Source organism: Lagopus leucura, unplaced genomic scaffold, assembly GCF_019238085.1.
Source record: "Lagopus leucura isolate 7727_CA_CO unplaced genomic scaffold, USGS_WTPT01 Super-Scaffold_100004, whole genome shotgun sequence".
Lineage (NCBI taxonomy): Eukaryota > Metazoa > Chordata > Aves > Galliformes > Phasianidae > Lagopus > Lagopus leucura.
In genome coordinates, this window is record NW_024962264.1 from 41,347,626 (window position 1) to 41,366,478 (window position 18,853).

General features: G+C 35.3%; 1 long non-coding RNA gene across 1 annotated transcript in view; it reads left to right on the plus strand.

The window, feature by feature from the left end:
- Positions 1–213: 213 nt before the first annotated feature.
- LOC122180372 overlaps positions 214–18,853 on the plus strand; it is a 28,530-nt gene continuing 9,890 nt past the window's right edge. The window contains exon 1 of the long non-coding RNA XR_006179036.1: positions 214–260. This is a non-coding gene — a long non-coding RNA (uncharacterized LOC122180372). The remainder of the gene's footprint in view (positions 261–18,853) is intronic.

Consider the following 18,853-nt stretch of genomic DNA (forward strand, 5'->3'; position numbering starts at 1 on the left):
CCTTCCTGCTCTTTTAGGATCTCTCATATCTGAAGCCCTCAATTGAGTTCTGAGAAACTTCTGGGAGGAAGGATGGTCTTAAAGTGCTTTCATTCCTTTTTTGCTTCTGCTGTTTTTTTTTCCCACAGAAGGGCGTATTCAGATTCCTAAAGAAGGCTTTGAAAAGGATCCAGAGAGGCAATCACATGCATGTGCAGCTATTTTTTTCACAGGCAAGAATATATGGAATGTGAATGGAGTTTCAGCATGGCTCTGTGAGTGTGAGTATGAATTGAAACTCTGTGGGCAAATTCCATTAACTTCTAGGTAAATTAATGTGCATATAGCCATTGAATTGCTTAATTTATATGATTGAAAGCAGGAAAACCTGTCTGCATTTGGTTGTTAATACAATGTTTAATTAGAATGAAGATCTTTAAAAGTAAGAAATGGCACAGAATAACACAGGCTTTACAGTATCTCTAGAACATGATTCTGCCAAATACAGGATTTCTGAAGAGAGAAATGAATTAGTCATGCTTTTCTTGCACAAATAGTAATATCTGAAGTATTTCTAACCATAGATTTATCTTAAGTAGGAATACATATTTCCCAAAGACTAGGCAATATATTCTTTCTCACCAGGAGAAAAAGATGTTAATTGACATCTGTGCAACTGAAAGTTTTCAAAATGAAAATCAGATCTGAACTAATTTACACATTCAACATAGCTGGTAGAAATTAGAATTTTTGCTCTGCCTTTTTGCCTATAATTTTGTTATTTGTTATCCTCCTGTGTAAAAAATTTCAGCTCATCCAGTAATACAAAAAAATACAATATTAACTTAGTGACTACTGGCTGGGAGACTGACCCAGCAGTCTTGCAAAAAAAAAAAAAAAAAAAAAAAAAAAAAAAGCTGCTTATGCAGCTATGGGATTCAATGGCAGCAACTCAGATTGGTTATTGGATAAGACAGAAGAAATGTATTGTATGTTCATTGGACACATTGTTCGCTGTGAAAAAAACAACAGTTTGTAATTTATTGCTTGCACAGTTGTTTTAAAATAAAACATTTACCTTCTGTTATTTTTGTTACTGTAATTGTATTTTCTGATTTACTTTCTAGGGCTGCCCTCTATGCCTGTATTTGACAGCCTAACTATAATGTCATAATTCTTATAGAAATTTTACTAGTTACTTCTCCTTAACTGAATTTTAATTTTGAATCTGAGACTTCAAAATGTAAAGAATATATTTTTTCCTATCCATATATAAAGTTATTGGAAGTAAAAACATGCCCTTTGTTTTTATGCCTCTCTCTGAAGAACATATACGCTCAGTATTTAGAAAAGTACACTAATGCTGTTGTTGTTTGAAGAATGTTTACTGGATGTAGCTCATAGGGCTGCAAGCAAAGCAAGACCCATTCATGTTGGCTTGACTTCTGTTTGGCATGACACAGAATTGCTGTGTTTGTGGTATCTTTATTTAAACTTCATTCCTTTATGAGGAGCAATGGCTTCTGTATTTCTCAGCATCACTGTACCCCAAGGGTGACATATCTCTCTGATTCTTAGAATGTTGTATTTCAGATGTTATATCCTACCTCTGAATACCAACTTGCTAAGGAAAATATAGCCATATTTTCCACAAGAAACTGAAGTTGTATCAGGTTGATTTTCACTTTCTAAGTTACTCAAGCACAGTATGACATTATACAAACTGAAAACAAAGGGCAAAATCTTGCCTGCTACTAAAGAGATGTCATTGAGGGGAAAAGAAAAAAGCAACATAAGAAAACCAAATAAGTCCCATCCCTCTCAAATTGCTTTCATAGATATCTTACAGGCAAGGCTTTCACTTTACTGCCACTGAGAATAAAATGTTTCCAAGAAGCATGACATACAGATAATTTGCCCTTTGCTTTGCAGCTCAAGTATATAAAATGAACAGTTCACAATTTCCTGGTCTCATCTGATTTACAGAATGTTGGTTAAATATTTTTAATGTTTGCTTTTATTTACATATATATTTTCAAGTTTTAGCTATTTCAGTGTGCATTCTAGGCTCAGATTTCTAAACAGGATGGGACAATCTGTCTTCACATTAGGTGTTTTCTTTTAAATGGAAACTTTTTAGTCTGTGTTTCCTTTGAGGCTGATATTTTTTTAAAATGCCTGCATTTTTCCAAGTGCTCTAGGTCACCTATTTGCTATGGAGATGATCTAGGTTGAGCTACAGTAAGCAAGCAATGTTGACAGCAGCACTTCAGAGACAGCGCATGTCTCTACAGAATGTTGCAAAGTATGCCTGTATGCATAAGTGACTGGGGAGCTCTGAAGAGAGAGAACACAGAACTTAAGAAAACTGGAGGACCGTAAGAAGTTAAATATCATCTCCAGTCTTCTGAGTTGCTTAAAAAAATAATCTGTAGAGATCCTAATGGGGCTCATTTTCCAAAGGTGAGGTTGTGGGGGGACTAACAGCTGGTTAATTGTTAGTTGGGGTAAAACAGGTATCTTTTTCATCTGCTTCTTTCTCTACAGCACAACATAGATAAATGGTTTTCTTCATCCTTTCCTCAGATTTTTTTTTTTTTAAGTTTTCAAATTCACTGCTGTAGCTCTGCTCTCCTTTAAAGGTTATATTGTATTGTACTCACTCTCCTCTGCATTCCTTTTAAAAGCTTACCTTTTCCACTAAAACACACTGTGACATCTTGAAGATTTTTATCTGTTGCAAAATTTTTATCTGTTGCTTTAGTAGCTATCTTCAGACATTGAAATGTAATCTTCTGTTTGTCCCTATCAAGAACTATGTCCTCAATACATAATACTACGGAATGAAAATGTCCCAGCAAATGCTTTGAGACAATATTCTGGAATATTGTTTCACACACCAGCATTTTAATACAGTCATAATGTTGTATCTTGCAGTTGCAGGAACAGGCAGTTTCATGGTGATAATACTATTACAAACTTATTAGAAACTGCAGAAACTTTAAAATTTTCTGTTGAGCAGCAACACCCCATTAAGTAGCACTGAGTTAGTAACTGATGAATGTTTTGTGCTAAGCTTGACTTTCCCACATCCCAACATTAGCCCATTTAATGCAAGGATGAATTGACACTGTGCTTTTACATCTTTAGCATACAGATAGTAAGTGCCATACGCAAAATTTTCAGACAGCTCTGTCTCAAGAAAATTAAACTCCTTTCCTTTTCCTTCTCTTTTCATGTCTGTGTTCATTTTAGCTTAACCATACATTTTATATTTGAATGGAGCAATGAGTTTTCTTTGTGCATATCTTCACCTCCCCCATCAACATTTCATATATTTGTATATCATCAACCGTCTCCTCATTAAGTTTCTTTCTAATATAATACATTCTACTCCTGATGATCTTAGATGAGACCTAAACAAAGCCTTGCATAATGAGATCATTATCTATCAAGGTTTAAATTTTTGTTAATTCAGAACCTGCAACAGCATATAATGCTTTTACATGGGAGGAAAGCTAAAGAGAGGGATGGGCAGTTAGACTAAAGATGTTAGAAACAAATAATAGAAAAAAACAATGACAAAAAAAAGAAAAAATCATTGCAAATATAAATTAAAGCAGCTCCAAGTTACTACTACACACTGATATCTACTTGTAAGAACTGAAGATTCAGACCTGTGACTATCAAATCCATATACACAGATCTCATACTACTGCCTGCGTTGGAACACATTGAATATTTAAATGCTTACTACAATCCTTGACACTGAAAGGCTCTATTGTGCATCACAATCCCAAACAACAGAAATTCCTAGCAGTTCCTGTTCCCCTCTCTGCTGATTTACAGTAGGATGTTTCTACACCACACCATGCAGTACTAGATCAAAGATGTCTCACTTAACATGGTCATACAAATAATGCTCCACAGGGCGAGGTTAAGACATTATCAAGCAGATAAGAAGATGTGCAACTTTGCTCCAAGTTATCACTGAAGGAATTTGACCAACAGAAGTGTAATACTATAACATGATGGAAAGTACAGCAATAGTGGAGTGGCACAATCCCAGGCTTCAGCAGAGAACAAGCCCAAATGCAGCAGCCATAGACACAGAAACAAAAGAAAAAGATTGCTTACCTTCAGAATGCCTCCAGCAGGCAGAGATCTCCAGCAAAATACTTTTGCCTCACTGCCAACGTTTCAATGAGGTCTGGGAAGGGTGGATCCCTAAACCTTCCAGTCACTTAGGTCTATTGCATGCATCTGAGTTCCCCTGGGTTGGCTCTGCCTTGCCACCAGGTGCTCAATCACTGTTTCAGGCCATGATTTAGCATTTCTGATACAGAAAGCATCATGTTTTCTCTCCTTCATTTCATTTACATACAGGGCTAAGTATGAAGGGTGTGAATCACATTGGTGGAGCTACCTCACTTTTAGTTTAGGAGCCTCTGTAGCTGATGCTAATTAGGTAACTCTAAGCAACATGGTGTAGATAAACACAGATGTTCTACAGTTGTATGTCACTCCTTAGTGGACAAAGGTGGTTGAAAGTTCCATGAACAACACGTTACAAAGGCTCTTTGGTTTTCATTCCCTTTATATTTTCATCATTCTGTTGATAGTGCCTGTTGACGAACTGTTGTGTTATCATAAATGAGGGAACAGTGTCATGGTGGGGGCTTGTGAACTTCTAACTTCACCACTTAAGAAAAAAAGTGTACTATCTATAGGAAGCTTAAATTCACTGGTTTCCTAGCTGTCTCAAGTAATCTTAATTAATTCTTACTGAAACACCTGAACATATGATTGCAATGAAGTAGAATGACAACTGGGATAGATGTTACTGCTCAAAGAACAAGGCAAGCACACACCTGAGAATCAAATGCAAATGCCTTCCCCAAACTGGTGAAGGAAGAAAATTCAGATTTCCCAAATTAATTCTATCGCCATTGTTGTAAACCTACTATTCCCTTTTGTCACAAAAATGAATTTAATCTAGTTCCACATTTGTTTTTGCTTTTTCCTAGAGAAACAAGTTCTAAAGAGGATTCTCCCCTCTTTCGCACCAAATAGCTTGTCAGTTGAACATCCCTTCAGAACAACTGAGGTTTCATCTTGAGAAAAACAATCTTTAACTGAGAAACTCCAAGCTGCTACATAAACGCTTTGCCTCATTGTATAATCAATGAATATACAGATGCCATAATTAAGAAATACAGAGGAAAGATACAGGAAAGTTAAGCTAAACAGGTTCTCATACTAAAGAAGAATGGATGGAAAGCTTACCCTTGTTTGTGGCGTGCTGAGAAAACTCCCAGAGAAGCAATTTCCAAAAAAGAGATCCTCCTGCAGTGGTAGTCAGCACTTAAATGGGGTCTAGGAGAGGTGGAGCCAGGCTCCACTCCTTCTGGCGGCACAAGAGATTTGCCTTCACCTGTGCTCCCAGGGCTGGTTCATTGCTCACCTCAGGTAGTCAATCAGAGGTTCAGGCTGTGATTCAGCAGTTCCCATACACTCATGTATTAGCAAAAACAGTATTATTTTGGAAAAAAATAAAAAATAAAGGAGGTTTTCTATGAATCCCATTTTCATAGAATTACAGAATGGCCAGAGTTGGAAGGGACCTCAAGGATCGTGAATCTCCAACCCCCCTGCCCCATGCAAGGCCACCAATCTCCCTATTTAATAGTAGACCAGGCTGCCCAGGGCCCCATCCAGTCTGGCCTTGAACACCACCAGGACAGGGCATCCACAACCTCTTTGGGCAGCCTGTTCTTCCAGCACCTCATCACTCTCTGTAAAGAATTTCCCCCTGACATCCAACCTAAATCTTCCCTCCCTCAACTTAAAATCATTTCCCCTTGTCCTGCTGTTATCTACCCTTTCCAAGAGTTGATTCCCCTCCTGTTTATAGGCTCCTTTTAGGTACTGAAAGGCTGCAATGAGGTTACCCTGCAGCCTTCTTTTCTCCAGCCTGAACAAGCCCAGTCAGTTCCTCAGCCTGTCCTCATAGGGAAGGTACTCCAGTCCCCTGATCATCTTCGTGGCTCTCTTTTGGACCCTCTCCAACAGCTCCTTGTCTTTCTTGTACTGGGGGCTCCAGGCCTGGACACAGTACTCCAGATGGGTCCTCACAAGAGCAGAGTCCCTGTCCCTGATGGCCACCCCTCTTCTGATGAAGCCCAGGATACCATTTGCTTTCTGAATTGCAAGGGCACACTGCTGGCTCTTGTTAAACTTTTCATCTACCAAGACCCCCAGGTCCTTCTCTGCAGGGCTGCTCACAAGGACTTCTCCTTTTAGTCTGTTTGGATGCCTGGGATTCTTCTGGTCCAAGTGCAAAACTCTGCACTTTGCTGTTTTGAACCTCATCAGGTTCACCCAGACCCACCTTTTCAGCCCGTCAAGGTCCCTCTGAACGGCATTCCTTCCTTCCAGCATGTCACTCAGCTTGGTGTCATCAGCAAACTTGCTGAGGGTGCACTCAATTCTGTCATCGACATAATTGATAGAGATGTTAAGCCCCAAGACAGACCCCGGGGGGATGCTGCTCATTACTAGCCTCCACCTGGACATAGGGCTGTTTCATACACATTTAATAAGTATTGTTGGAATACAATGTGGACTAAGAATCTGAATAAATAAAGTGCCTAGATTATGGATCCTGGTTTTATTTAACATCTGCTGAGTGAGGCATTATGAAGTGTCAGTAATGGAACTCTTCTGTATGCTGATAAGCAGAAATTCAGCTGTTTGGCAAATATTAATGCCAAACTTTGTGACTATGGAACTTAAGTGCTTTTAACATAAGAAGACCTGAGAAGAAGGCTCCAAGTGGACCTTCTAGCAGCCTTTCAGTTCCTGAATGGAGCCTACAGGAAAGCTGGGAAGGACGTGGAGTGGCAGAATGAGAGGAAATGGTTTTAAGCCAGAAGAGGATAGATTTAGACAAGATATTAGGACGAAATTATTTACTGTGAGAATGGTGAGACACTGGAACAGGTTGTAGATGCCCTCTCTCTGGAAGAATTCAAGGCCAGCTATATTTCTGGAAGTCTGTAGTCTTTTTGGGCAAGCTGCCACACATTTCTTGAGTAAGTTATCCACTTAGCTCAAACTCTGTATTCGAGTAGATAAATAAGGAATCATCTACGAATGAAAAATGACCATGAAAAATGGCCTAAATAAGACTGAGTCTTTTGTGTGGAGCCAGAACTGATTGCTATTGATTTCAGTGAAAATGGGACAATTGACTCAGGAACTTTTTGAAATGTAACCCACATTGTAAAAATCCTAAAACTTTAGATGATTCTTTAGAGTTTCTAGTAATTGTAAGGAGCATAATTACCCATTTTTCCTTAGACATGTGCTTTTTAGAAATTGTGTAAATGTAGGATTTCTACTTTTCTGCAATATCAAATGCATTTAAAAGTAGACAGCTCCTTTATTTCTACAAAATATTTGGATTTATGCATACACTGTTTATATGTGAACATTACTGCAAAATTTTTACACATGCTTTTATGTATATACCTATTGATTTTCTTTGCAGAATTATCTGGTTTTGCTGCATCACACTTTATGGCACACACATGGCTCCTTATCTTGTCTTTCGGAAATTTAGCCCTGCTAGTCCTTCTTAAGACTTGAGATTAAACTTCACATATCAGCTTCTATCTCTTTAAATCTTTTTAGCATCTAATCAAGATCAGATCTGTGATCAGACTTCTGGTGGAGGTCTGTCACCAGGAAACAACATGTGGAATACAGTGCAAATTGTCTCATGTCTGTTCATCATAATTAAAGCAGCAGAAAGGCTTCTGGAAAGTAAAATCTGAATGAAAACCCCAGAGGGGGCTCTTTTCATGACTCTTTCATTCCATCAATTTCTTTTTCTGTTTTTTTTTCTCCTTCAAGAACTCAATCTGTCAAATAAACAATAACTGTTTTCTCTAAAATATTACTGTTATACATTAAAAAAAAAAACAAACACTGTATGTTACTGATTTGCTTTCTATCATAAAATAATTTATTAAGCTGCTGCCAAAAATAAGTGCTGGAAGAATTCTAATAGATGATGTTAGCCAAAATATCTCTCTTACCTACAGAAATTGCTGTAAAATATTCAAAATTTCATTTTTTTTAAAAAAAGATTGTCCTTATCTTCTTCTTAAGGTTATAGAAACCATGTGGTAAGTTGTACAGAAGCTTAAACATGATCCATAGATTTTAAATAAAATTTCCAGAACTAGATTTTTCTCCATTAGATTAGAGGGGATTATTTCAAGAAGAAGAAAGTAAGAAGAAATCCTCACTTCACTATTACTCTCTCCAAACATCTTTTTTTCATAACCATGTAGTCCATACTAGAATCTATACATCCTATTTGACAAGGGCTTACCACAAAGCCTCTCTTAAATGAATATCATCTGTAAACAATGCACATATAAACACTGCATTCTGCTCTGAGAGATTTCTTTACAAACTATAATGTTCTTAAATAAAAAAAAAATATCACCACCACCACCACCAAAAAATAGCATACGCAGCCTTTCTTTCTCTTACAGTTGTTTGTTTGCTTTTTATGCTTCATTGCTTTAGGCATTATATGTACTGACAGATGCAAAATGTTGACTTTAAAAGGAATGTGTCAAGTCCTGTAAGTGTACAATTCTTCGTAGCAGGCAGAAAGAAAGAATATGTGCTCTTTATCTCCTAACAAACAAGGTATGTATTAAAAAAAAAAAAAAAAAAAAAAAAAACTAAATTTTCAAGATAACTACTTCTGTCATAAAGAGAAATTCTAAATAAAAATCTTAAAATGAATTATAATAAAAAATCTTATGTTCTTATTCACTCAGCCCTTCTCTGTGTAATATAATGCCTGTAGCACACTAAAGATAGGTAAAAATATTTGATCAGTCTCCTGTACAAAGTGCATCACCTACAAATAATAGGAAGTAAAAATAATTAGCAAAAGATCAAAAATCTGACAAATTGAGCTTCATTTTTTGTGCCAAACCCAAACTGTGTTAGCTCTTCAGAGTGTTACCATTTTTAGATGTTCTCACATCTTTATAGAAGGTGAGTCATATAATTTTTTTGAAAGATAGGATATGGTTGTTTACATCCAATCTATATTTAATCAGATTCCTATCTCAAATAGATCATCTGGACAGATGAATGAATCACATGGAGTGTAAATACAAATTGCTTGTTGAGTAAATGCTACTACAACCTGGTATTATATACAGTTGTAACATAGAGTACATTGCATTTAGTTATGCAAAAAATAAATAAAAACTAGACTAATATCAGCAATTATTTCCTTTAAGCCCTGCTGGCTATACATTTTGCTAACTGTCCATGAAAAACCATGTCATGAACTGAATTTAGTAAGAATATTTATTCCAATTTGGTTTGTTTAATCTGTATTAAGAATGGAGTAATACAATTCTCTTATCCACATAAACATATACATCACCTGATATTTCTTGAAACAGCAGTGTGGTATTGGTGTAAGTTAGGAAATTAAAATAAGTTTTAAGGTATGAATTCTACTTAAGTCTTTGAGTCTTATTAATTTCTTTAGCATTGGCAGAAAACAAGGCTAATGCAGGTAAAAACATTTCAAAACAGGAAATACAGACATAAACTTGTTTGAACTGTATCAGAATTTAGAAAGTCTATGCGTTTGCTGCATTTTATTTTTTTCCTCACTTTGGAGTCTTCTAGATGAAAGCTCCAGTGCAAAGGTAGAACTGACTTGAAAGTGATTCCAATAAAACTTAGAAAAGCTGTGGCTCTAAATGCATGCATAGAAGGGGGGAATAAAGTGCTTGTTTTAAGTCATAGAATCATTTCACAGAACCATACAATGGTTTGTGTTGGAAGGGATCTTTAATATCATCTAGATCCAACACCCTGCTACAGGCAAACACACCTCCCTCTAACCACGTTGCTCAAAGTTCCATACAGCCTGGCCTTGCATGCTTGCCGAGAGCATTGACAGCCTCACAGGACAACCTGTTCCAGTGTCTCACCACCCTCACAGTGAAGAAGTAATTTAGTTTAATGGTTTATTATGTCATTTCTCTTGAATAGCAGGAATATGTTAAGTAAAATCAGATTTTCTAAGTGCTTTATTTGAAAATAATGAACAGTATTATTATGACGTGTTGGAATGTATCTATTAAGATAAGGGTTTGATTTCCACTAGAATCATCAAATGAAATGGTGGAGTAAAAGCAAAACCAGGCCCAATAGTAATATCTCTACAGTGTACTTTAGTTAGGGCAGTTATCAGTCCAGGACTATTAATAAACAGTGGAGTTAGCCTTGTACTGAAAAAACTTTCATTTTCAGCATTTTTTGCTGCCATCTGTCATATGTCAACCAAATATAATGGAATATTGTCAGGAAGGCTCATCTTCTACTGCCATACAACCAACATCCTCCACTGATGTGGTGGGCCAGAATAATAACATAGAAGGTATTACTTTTGGAGTAGCCCTTGGATTTCAGCCACTCTTGGAAGTTAATTTGGGTCTATTTTATATGACATTTAATACTACATGGTTGTCTTATTTAGAACAAAAGCAGTAAGCCTCAAATCAAAGGTTTACAAATGAATGCAGTATCAAAATCACATGCTATATTGCTCAATTTTCTTTTATTTAAACACAAGTGTACATTTAGTGAGCTCTCTGTTTTTCTAAGATACATTTATTTATGATTTAGATATAATTTGGCATTGGTGTGCTATAATTTATAAAATTGACTGGCTAAGTGTATACCAAAATATCACAGTATGGAATGTTTCCTATATTGCCATTTGTCTCTGACTCATCATCACTGCAAATCTGTGCTTTCCCTGTAATTTTCCCAATGAAACAGAGAAACACAATAATGATCAGTTTTTTAAATCATCTGTCCTAATCAATAATAGCTTTCAGAAATGAGTGATTAGTTTAATAAAATTGAGGAATAGGAATAGTTAGGAAATCATTTCACTTTCAAGAATCTTGATTAAAGTTTCTAAGGAAATGCACATGGAAGCCCAACAACTCAATTGCACTATTACTTTTTTTTTGAGGAGGAATTGTAATTATAGGATCAGACTATGCTGCCTTTTCTTTCCTGAGCTATATATTACTTTGAAAATAGGTCTAGACATATTTACCTCTCAAAAAATTCACTATTAATGTTCGTGAATATGAGAATTCCAGCAAACATGAAATACAAGCAATATAATGCACAAATACACAGAAAATGTGATTCTGCAAGCTTTCTTCATGGGAAAAAATAGAGCCCACAAGACTCCTCACACATGCAGTTTGCAGCATGAAAAGGTGAAAATGAATTATGCACACACAACAGCCACTTTCACCCATTTGTTTAACTTACTGGCTGGACATTTTTTCACTAATTTTAGAAGTAAATCATTAGTTACTACTAGCTAGAGAATGGAATGATTTTTAGCTACCAAAGTGGTTTCTATCTTGAACTCCTGTGATATCTAGCAGTATTAGATATGATTGCATTCCTTTATCACATATATATTTTTAACTTTTAGGTATACTGCATTTACATTTTATCTTTAAACTCTACAAAATGAAAAACTGTTTGAGCAGACGTTGAATGTTTATGCTTTTATATTTCTTAGCAGCTAATAGTAGATAAAGAGACTGCCACTTTGAAGATCTTAACAGTAAAAATGAATATATATATATTTGCATGCATGCAAATAATTCTTAATGACCCTATTTCATACTCCTCTACTTAATCAGAATGATACCCCATGTATCAGTAAGTAATGTGACAAGGGAACTTCTTTATTCCTGATACAAATCAATGATTGCTGCCTTAATTTAAAAGTTGAGTGATGATAAGATGCTGTGATTCAATACATTTGAGCTTCTAATATTACACAGAAGAAAATGAAACCTGTTTGTGCATTATAATGTAGCAATAATGTATCCATTCCTAATCACTGTCATACCTATCTTTTCTAGCTTGCCTATAGCACGAATGGTGAAGCATTTGCAAAATATGGAGAAATTTTAATTTTTCATATACTTGCTTTATGAATCCCTACAGCTATTACAAAAGGAAAAAAAAAAAGTTCAAATCTTTATACCATGAGGATAAAATACAATTTACAGAGTATATTTTCTTACTATTGCCTTTGAAGATAACATCAGTTGTCTACACAGATCTATAAAATGTTTTAAGGGTTGAAAGACGCACCGATGCACTTATCTTTCCTTTCTTAATAAAAGATAAAACAACAACACTCTGAATGATAAACAAACAAAAGCAAGCAATAACTTACTTCTTGCCTAAGTTGACCTCGATTTTAAGAATCAAGGATTACTTTTTGTTGGCTCTGGCATCAGCTAAACTAAATCCTAAAGTGTATTCTTAGATGGTGTGAGTTGGTTTAATTGTATACAAGTAAAGCAATGCTGACTTGCACTCGCTGCAGATCAGGACCATTACCAGACCAACCACCTGCCTGTGTTTCAGAATTAACAGGGGATAAGACTGATTTTTTTTGTAGCTGTTCACAGAGGATTGGCTACTGATTAGTTCCTTTGACACTGTCTCATAGCACAGATAGCAGGAGGAGATGGGGAGTGTGGGCCAGGATGACAGGGAAGCTGTGATGTTCTCCAGTGTAAGAACTTAATTATTTAATATCGTTTAAATGTGAACTTTTTGATTTATGGGCAACATATATGTTTCTTTTAGCTTTCCAGAAATACAGCCCCCTCAACCTATAGATCAGCTGAAAAAAAAAAAAAAAGATTATTTTAATGTATCTGTGAGCAAGGGAGAGCAGCATTTTACCCTAAACTGGAATCACTTCAGAAGGAATATTTTTGAGAGGTTTCTTCATTATATATCATGCCTTTCTAGTTCAAAGCAACAAATCCAAACAAACTTACAGAATATACAAACTAGTAAGTTCAGGATGCTAATTTAGATATGATTATTTACATTCTCATCCCATTTTGCAAAGTGTGAAATGTTAAAAGCAACTGTAGAGACCACAAGCATTTTAGTCCTGGCTTTAAGTAAAAGAAACACTGTAAAAAAAGATGTTGTTTCCTATCTTAAGGAAAGCTTTTGCAATACTGACATTTTCCTTTGAACAGAAGTGTCACACACTTAAAAATTGTTCACTAGTGTTGCAGATATATTTTTTTCAGTGGAAGGGAATAAGGGACCTCATAAATATGCCTACAACAAGCCTTTACAAAATCTGCTAGTGAGCTCACTAATGGAAATCAGATTGTGGAATATATTTTGCTTCAGGTTTAAAAGAAGTCTTTGTCAGATGTAAATTTTCTTTTTTGGATTTGCACTTCTATCAGAAAAGAACATATTTTGTCTGGGAATTAATCTTTCAGTGGGTGTATTTACATGTGCTGTTTCTTAAGAAATTCTGTGAGTCCTCCTTATGAAGAAATGTTTTAATTAACAAAAAAATTTCATGGTTTAATTCTTAAGCATGCAAAATCCTTAATACAAATCATGATATTGGTTTTCCTTGTTGTGTGATCCTAATTACCTCTTGTATGTTTATACGATGAGGTTCTCTTCCACCTCGAAATACTCTTTGTGACCTACAGCAATTCCACTTTCAGATTGATGGCGTAGATAAATTATACCTTTATTTTTAGCACAGTATCTGAACTGAACAAAATGATTGGTGAAATGTTCAGATATGATATTTGTATGACTCCTTTAACGTAAGATAGATACAGAAAACATTTTACTGCAGATTTACTTAGAGACTGCAAGGCCCAGTGCTGGCACTGTTCGAGACAATAAAAGGTTTCCAATTAATTACATTAAAGAGAAGATTAGGTACTGAATCTGTAACCTCTATTAGTTTTTATTACTCACCTATTGGGCATTTTGAGATTCACACGAAATTTCTATTTTCCCCTGCCCTCAGGGTAAGTGTTTGCAGTTTTCACTCTTGATGAATAGTATAGGCAATCAAAGACTGTGACCTGTGAACTTTCTCCCCTGTGGTTCTGCTGTGAAAGAATTGCATCTTTGCATGGTGGGTTACAAGGCCACCATTTTGAGGACATCAGCAGTGCCAAAGAAGAAAAAGTCTGTTTTGAAGCAAAAAGAAAGATGCCTTGTATTCTGACTCTGCTTCCATCTCAATGCTATCCTTCTGTTTAAGGAGGACATCAACAAATTTCGGTGCTCTTATTCTAATTTCATGTAATTTAAAACTAAATTCTGAAGCTCACCTTAAGAAAAGACTTAAACATTTAATGTTGCAGGGACTTACCATCATTAGAAAGAATTGAGATGACTAAATAGTGATTCCTAATATTAATGATATTAATTACAAAAATAAATGGAAAATATTAATTAAAACATCAAATTGATAACATTAAAGATAGGCTCTTGGTTAGGAGAAAACACATTCTGAAAACTAATGTAAAGGGAGAATTAGCACATTTTCAAACTTTCCTTCAATATCTCAAGAATTCAAATCATTTGAATTTTGCCACTTCCTATCTTCATACCAGAAAAAATGCCTTCTCTTATATATGTAAATCCATATAAACCCAGCATCTAGAGCCCCGGATTCACTTTGCACCTGTGACCAGCTAGTCATCACTTGGAATAGTTTTGTTTTTTGAAAATTAGACAAAATTAAAGAAGCCCTCTAGAGATTTCTTATTTATTTATCTATCTATTTTAAATTTGACATGTGAAATCACTTCCTTTGCCTATCCCTTGATTTTCATTCATGACAGTAAATAAACAATAACTATGAGATTTCTGGTCAGGTATATATTCCTCATATACTTTTTACAAATTGTAAAGTAAATATACCCTTTTAGAACAAGAATTTTAGAATAATAATAGTAATTCAGAAACAAATTCTAGTTCTGTGTTTTTTATTACTCAAAATATTGTGACAAGTCATGGATAATGAAGTATTTTTTGAAAAAGAAGTATAAACGTAAAAGCTACAAATATAGAATGTGGTAAATCCTCAGAAGACAAATGTAAGGGAATTAGAAAAGGATTGGTTTGGATGCAAAAAAAAACACCCACTTACATTGACAAGTGCAAAGGAAAAGAAAGGAAATCTCTTAGCAGTAGATTTTTGAGACATTTTCAATTCATAATAGAATGTTAACTTTCTGATAAAATTAAAGGGTACAGTGTTGTATATGAACAGCAGAGTTCAGGGAAGGAAAATATAAATATATATATTTGTATAAATCCTCCCCTATTGTCATTAGTTTTCTGTCTTTCTATTATTCTGCTAACACAGCAGCACTTGTTCTATGTTTACCTAAAATTTGAGCCAGCCTTGGATATAGTTTGCTTATGGCCATCACTCTTGTTTTAAACTCATTATATAATCGTAGGTTTTTTTTTTTTTTTTTTGTCTGTTTATAACTAAATATTTAAGAGCATGCGCTGAGTAATAAATGTTTCAGAAGACATATTGCTTAATAAAAGAGCATTTCTTTTGATGGTAGATAGGAGAAATCAGTTTCAACCATCTACATGCTCTTAAGAGCTTCATGTGGATCTGTGTTCAACATATGCCTTTATTATTTCCGATAACTCCCAGTGGTCAAACAATAGGAGAAATAGAAAATATTTACTGAAGTGGTAGTATATAGCAGCTGATGATGCTTCAGAGGATGTAATCAGATGGAAATATGCATTTCTTCTCCAATTAGGCTATACAATTAGAGCACATGCTCTGTTTTCATCTTTGAAAAAACAGAGGACATCATTATGATATGTTAAGAGTCACAACTCCTACGGATCAGTGTATATATCCATAGGTCTGAACAAATGAATATACATACAAAAATGATAAATTGCAGCTCAAAGACACTTTCCAATGTCATGAAATGTCAGGAAAATGTAACAATCTCTGCTGTGTAAATGCAAAATTTTCAACAGAAAGAAAACAGAGAGATTGGAGAATAATAAAGTGATAAAGACTGGAGATGTGATCTATTCTTTACATTATTATGATTTAATTGTAAGAGGTTGGCAAGGCAAAATATTTTATATCAATGTCCTGAAGCTTGTAGTTTTACATGCTTGACATGATTCAGTAGTGCCAGGTTGTACCTCTACATAACAATAAGGAAGTGTGACAGAAAAGTAGACATTCGGGTGTGATATTGCCAGGGAAGGAAGCCACCTTAGCTCTCTTAAAGTTGCAAGACAAAGTTGTTCACAATCTTGCAAACTGGAGGCCATCTGGAAAAGGCTGGGAGGGAACAGATAATTAATCAAGTTGAGAAATATTTCCACTTTATAGAAACCATTGCCCTTCACAATGAAATCTAGTTCCATCACAAGTGGGATCAAATATAAATGTATGCTAAAAAGTAAAGGTGGAAATATGGCACCAAGCACATTTGCTGGAGAATGGAGAGCTGAAATCCTGGCAAGCGAGCAGTCGGTTTCAGCAGACATGGTCGGCACAGGCAGGCATCATTTGTCATGAAATTATAAATGGCATTGAATTTATAGGGCCACCAAGCCTGGTGCTTGGAAATAAAAAGCTGCATTATTTTAAGGAATTATTGTTTTCTATCTGTCCACCTGCCCCCAGTGACACATCTCCATCTCCTAACCAGTGAAAGGAACACAAACCCTACAAACAAGTTATAGAGTTTTCTGTGAAGGGAGGGGGCTGGCAGCAAGAGAATGATGGTGGTATATGGCACTGTTCGGGAAATCCAGCCTAGTTGGATCCTGAGATAGGCAATGTGGCATGGCACCCTGTTTTGCATAGCTAGAAGACGATGGCAGAAATGATTTATCTCCTACTATTTTTTATCACTCTTCTGTTTCAACTGCTGCTTCTCCCTTCTCATCTTCCCAGATAGAATTGACTCAGTGGTAGCCAGGACCTTGAAAGTGGGGCATTAAAATTCATTGTTGTGCTTCCTGCTCAGAAATCCTTGCACCATTTCTGAGTTATTTGACTGATCAAAATTTAAGTGCTTTAGTGCAGTACTTCCTTCAGTCACACTTTTAACTAAGATTTTGTTTTGCAGCCCATGGTGGGGATGTTAATAACCAACAGAGGGGGCATGAGGAGACAGCTGGGAAATCGATATGACTTAATAGGTGACAGAACTTTTGCTGACTGTGTTAACTGCACAACGTGAGCAGGAAAAAAAACAACCAAAAACATTTACACATTTGGAAAAATTAATGTGCCTAATATAAAGCATTACTTTTTTCTATAATAAAATATTTGCAAAACAAAGTTTTGGCTTTTTAAAATGTATATGTATTTTTCTTTTAGTAGTCCTTCTTGTAATTAAATTGTTAACCCAAAAGCATACTTACATATGAAAATTTAAAAGAAATCTTTTTCCTGTACTTCTTCCCACAGCAATTATTTTGAACTTTCAATTCAGAATGTGGCATTCCAATGAATATTTTGGGCCAGTGTGATTTCTCTAATTTTGAAACATCTAGTAAACAAGAAAATCATTTTTCTTTCCTACTATGGGGTACTGTTGGGAACGCTGAAGAAACAGAATAAACTAGTTAGAGTTAAACTGCTCTCATGACTGGCACAGAAAGCTTGGATGGCACTGGCTTTCATGCTTCTTTCAACTTCTAATGTGATTGCACTAAAGCAAATAAAATGGACAAACAATAATGGAGAGCAATAAAATGGACAAACTTCAAGAGAAGTTTTGTATTTAAATCTGCTGTTCCAAGAGAAGTTTAAGAAAGTTGTCAGTAATGGAGAATAATGTGAAAAACTCATATCTAGGGCATCAAACTTTTAAGGAATCATCCATTTTTTAAAATGGGAACTTTTGGCTAAATCTAAGGAAAATGTGCCCTGGGATCTGTCCTATTTCAGAAGGAATGCTGTAATGGAACATGTGCTCTTCTTTTGTTTTATAAGTAGGAAACCCAGCAGATAGTTTCAGAAATAGATAAATGCCTATAACTTCTGGCATTTTCTGTACTGTGCTTCAATGTTTATGATTTTTTTCCTCAGGGAATATTTGTCTTAGAAACCACCAAAGAAAATCATAGGCCTCAAAAATCATAGGAAAGGACATAGCTATGAAAAACTGAAGGCACAGTGATGTATTAAAAAAAAAGAAGCAACAAAGATTAAGTGACGTAAGTTTGACATTTAAGGGCCAAGAAGTGGAATCTCTACTGATGAAGCATGTATGTGTGAACAGATGTAAAGAAAGTAATTATGTCTTGTTACATTTAATATAATTAGGAATTACTATGAGTTTAAGGTATGCATTTTGAAAGAGATACAGCTAAAAAAAAGCTCTGAAGTATGTTGCAACAGAAGTATGCACTCAGACCAATGCATTATATTTAGGATGAATGGAAGGTTATCTGAAGCTGTCGTGTAAATTAGTTTTCAAATGCAGAACAGATCTGAACACTGTCTTTCCTCTGTATACAATTTACAAAAATAAAGTGGCTGAATTGAATGTTAACACAGAACAAACAAGGCACAGCATAATATTTTAATAAACAAGGAACTATACAGTAAAATAGATTGTTTCCGGCTTACCTGCCAAAAAATCAGGATGTTAGTTGTTGAGTTATGCAGAAAGATACTTGACAAAATAGGAGTACTGGCATCTTTATTCACTTTATTTTATAATGATAGTATTTTTTTACTTCATTAATCAAATCAATATCTGTGGTATAGCACTAATAGAGAAAGTAGGAAGAAAAGTAAAATGTTTTGGTAGTCAGTGTTCATTTTACACTCACTAGATATTCTCTGTAGGTAGGAAAGCACCTGACCATCTGAGTCTAGATATGCTGGCAGAATGACAATAAAATGCATGCA